The sequence below is a fragment of the Microtus ochrogaster genome, chromosome 2 (genome assembly GCF_000317375.1).
Source record: "Microtus ochrogaster isolate Prairie Vole_2 chromosome 2, MicOch1.0, whole genome shotgun sequence".
Classification (NCBI taxonomy): Eukaryota; Metazoa; Chordata; class Mammalia; order Rodentia; family Cricetidae; genus Microtus; species Microtus ochrogaster.
In genome coordinates this window covers 41,969,583-41,972,892 of record NC_022010.1, presented here as the reverse complement: position 1 = coordinate 41,972,892, position 3,310 = coordinate 41,969,583, and the positions used below count along the sequence as shown (strand labels likewise).

Sequence of the window (3,310 nt, the reverse complement as noted above, 5' to 3'; positions counted from 1 at the left end):
TGTGTGGTGTATAGTACGGTGTGTGGTGTATAGTACGGTGTATAGTACCGTGTGTGGTATATAGTAAGGTGTACGGTGTATAGTATGATGTATGGTGTATAGTATGATGTGTGGTGTATAGAACGGTGTATGGTATATAGTATGGTGTGTGGTATATAGCATGGTGTATGGTGTATTGTATGATGTTTAGTATGATGTGCTGGCCCATGTGACACAGGGAGGAGCGTGAGACATACATACAGAGGCTGGCTCACCTAGTTCTCCAGAATGTGAGTGACGGCCTCCACACACCTGGCTGAACCCCAGCCTCAGCTAAGAGGGGTTTAATGGAGTTGAGCCTAGGGGCTGGGCCTTCCAGAAACACGTGGAATGCTGGGATGTGGTGAGGCGCTCCTCGTGGAGGGCATCCACACTCCATGGTTCTCTGCTTTTTCACAAGGCAGAGTCCTTTAGGTTCGTAGAAGGATATTTGAAAAGATTGACCATGCCATGAGAATGTCACCATCTAGGGAGAGGGGACTCTTTACAGAGTCTCCTGGCCTGCTTGTCCCTTCCCACACACCTCAGGAAGTGTGGACCAGGTCCTCTCTCACTCATGATGCCCCAGAGATCCCCCTGGGTCTCCCTTCTCCTTGCACGGAGGAGGAAGTTTGCAATGGCCTCCTATGGTCACCACACTCCTTGGCTGGTCACCAAAGGACCTCACGGTTTGACGGAAGCTTTGTCAATAGAGATTAGTCGTGGCACTGTGGGGCCAGCCTGGTCTCCTGTCGGCCCTCAGCTCCCTCACCTATTGCGCCCTGGTCTTTTTGGAGACCCCAGAGGTGCTCAGCACCCAGGCTTGCCCTCTTGCCTTCTAGATTTGCTTCACCCTCCAGTGACCGGCCTGAAAACATGGATCCATGGATGTCCACCCCCGTGAAGGGCCTTGATATCTTGATAGCTCACAAGCTTCACAGTTTCACAGACGCTAACAATAAACACCAGAGCCTAGCTAAAAGACAAAGAACTTTTTTTTTACAGCCGGCAACATCAACGTCATAATTTCACTGGCTTTCCCCCTCCTTTTCCCTGAGACAATACAGTGGCCGGCCCAGATGGGCTCTATGACCCAAAGTAGGCTTGCATCCCAGCTGCCCAGCTCCAGGTCAGGAAACACCAATCTCTTATCTACAGTCATAAAACAAACCTGTTAGACCTTTTTCCCCAGAGCTAATTGCTGTCTTTACGATATTTGACAACAAATAGATCTTCTGCCCACCTTCCCAGACAAGGTAGGGAGACACTACCTTGTCATTCAGTGATCTCTCTGCATAAGCATTCTGGAAGAGTACAGAAGGAAAGGTTGTCGGTGCATTTGTCCTTGAGACTTGCAGAAATGTGACTGAGCCATGGAAAACTGTCTCCCAACATTCAGGAGGCAGGGGAAACCAAGGCACAGGGTGTTGGCCCTTTCCCTGTCTCTGGCTTCCTTGGGTGGCTCATTTACGTGTCACAGAGTACCTTCCCGCAAGTCACCATGCCCTGCCCAGTACCCAACCCTGAAAAGACAAGTGTTTGTCAAATGGACACATGAATAAATGGATGAGTGCAGAGAATTACAGTTATAGAATTTTGTTGTGTCAATCATAGTCCCAGTGACGGCGGGAAGTACCTGAGAGAGACACCCGGAAGGAGGAAAACTTGAATTCACCCTACGGTTTCAGAAGGTTGAATCCACAGTCGCCTAGCTCCAGTCTTCCCTGATGTTTTGCGAGACAGAAGCGTCCTGAAGAAAGGGTGTGTGGAGACGGCCCCTCATCTTGTTAACGACAAGAAGAGAGGCCAGGAGGGTCAGGAGACAAGATGCAGCCTCGAAAGGCGCATGCCCAGTGACCCGCTTCCTCCAAGTAGGCCCCACTCCTAAGTCACCACCATTTTCTAATAATGCCATCTGAGTATGATTCTCTCACTGGGGAACAACCAAGTCTTTAACCCGTGAGCTTTTTGGGAGACATGTCGCATTCATGCCAAAACGTGTAAACAGATACATGACTTAAATATGTAAGAAGCCCGAGCCAGCGAGATAGTGTAACACAAAAGTGCTTGCTGTTAATCCTTGCGACCTGAGCTTCATCCCTAGGACACACGTGGTAGGAAGAAGAGAACTGACTTCCACACGTTGTACACACGCACGCGCACGCGCGCGCGCGCGCACACACACACACACACACACACACACACTGAAAGAAACGCTAATAGAGATGGCATGGCAGCTGTTGGTTCTGTAGCTACAGCTAGATTTGGGGACCCTGGCTTGTGCACCCTGCCTCCCACAGCTCCCACCTGGCTGATACCCCTGACACCCTTCCACATCTCAACGTTTGAAGTTTTGTGGTGGTTCCACGAATGATGCAGCGGGCCCAGCTGTAACTCTGCATACACACTCCTGAAAAGCAGAACGCTGTGCAGAGTCATGGGATAAAACCCGGGACTCAGAAGAAATCGAGTTAGGGGAATGAGACTCAAGAAACCTTGTTAGTGGGGATCGCCATACTTGAGAAGCCAAAGTTGGAGGGTCTTGAATTTGGGGCTACCTAGCAAGACCCTATCTTAACACTCATCCTTAAAAAACTACATCTTTGTACCAGGCTTTTTCTTTTGGGCCACCAACCAGCTCCCAAATCATGATACAGAGACTTCTTATTTGTTATGAATGCTCAGCCTTATCTTAGCCCTTGTTTTATTCTGTTCCTCTCTATCTACATTTTACCTTTCTTTCTTTTTATATATCGTATTTTCCCGCTGGCTCCATGTCTGGCTGGTAGCTGCCTGGCTTCTGGCCCCAGCCGTGCTCCTCTCTTTCTCCTTCATTCTCCCCCTCTCTCCTCCTGTTTATTCTCTCTGCCCACCACCCCACCAGTCCCTCTCTCTGCCTAGCTACTGACCATTCAGCCTTCTTTAGGCCGAGCAGGTGCCTTAGACAGACAAGGTGAAAGAAAAGCAATCTAACTTTACACAATTAAACAAGTACAGCAGAAACAAATGCAACACATCTTTACAATAACAATGGTATAAACAAATCTAACACACCTTCATATAGTTAATATTCCACAACACATCTTTGCTGATCATACACCTAGCCAGGCATGGTGGTACTCACTTTTAATCCCAGCACTGGAGGCAGAAACAGGAGGGTCTCTGTGAGTTTGAAGCCAGCCTGATCTATTTAGTGAACTCCAGGACAGCCAGAAATACAAAGAAGGCCCTGTCACAGATAGATAGATAGATAGATAGATAGATAGATAGATAGATAGATAGATAGATAGAT

The 3,310-nt window shown here is 48.4% G+C and overlaps 1 pseudogene; it reads right to left on the bottom strand.

Annotated features, from left to right (window-relative positions):
• LOC113457908 overlaps positions 1-2,355 on the bottom strand; it is a 5,864-nt pseudogene extending 3,509 nt beyond the window's left edge.
• Between the last annotated feature and the right edge of the window lie 955 nt (positions 2,356-3,310).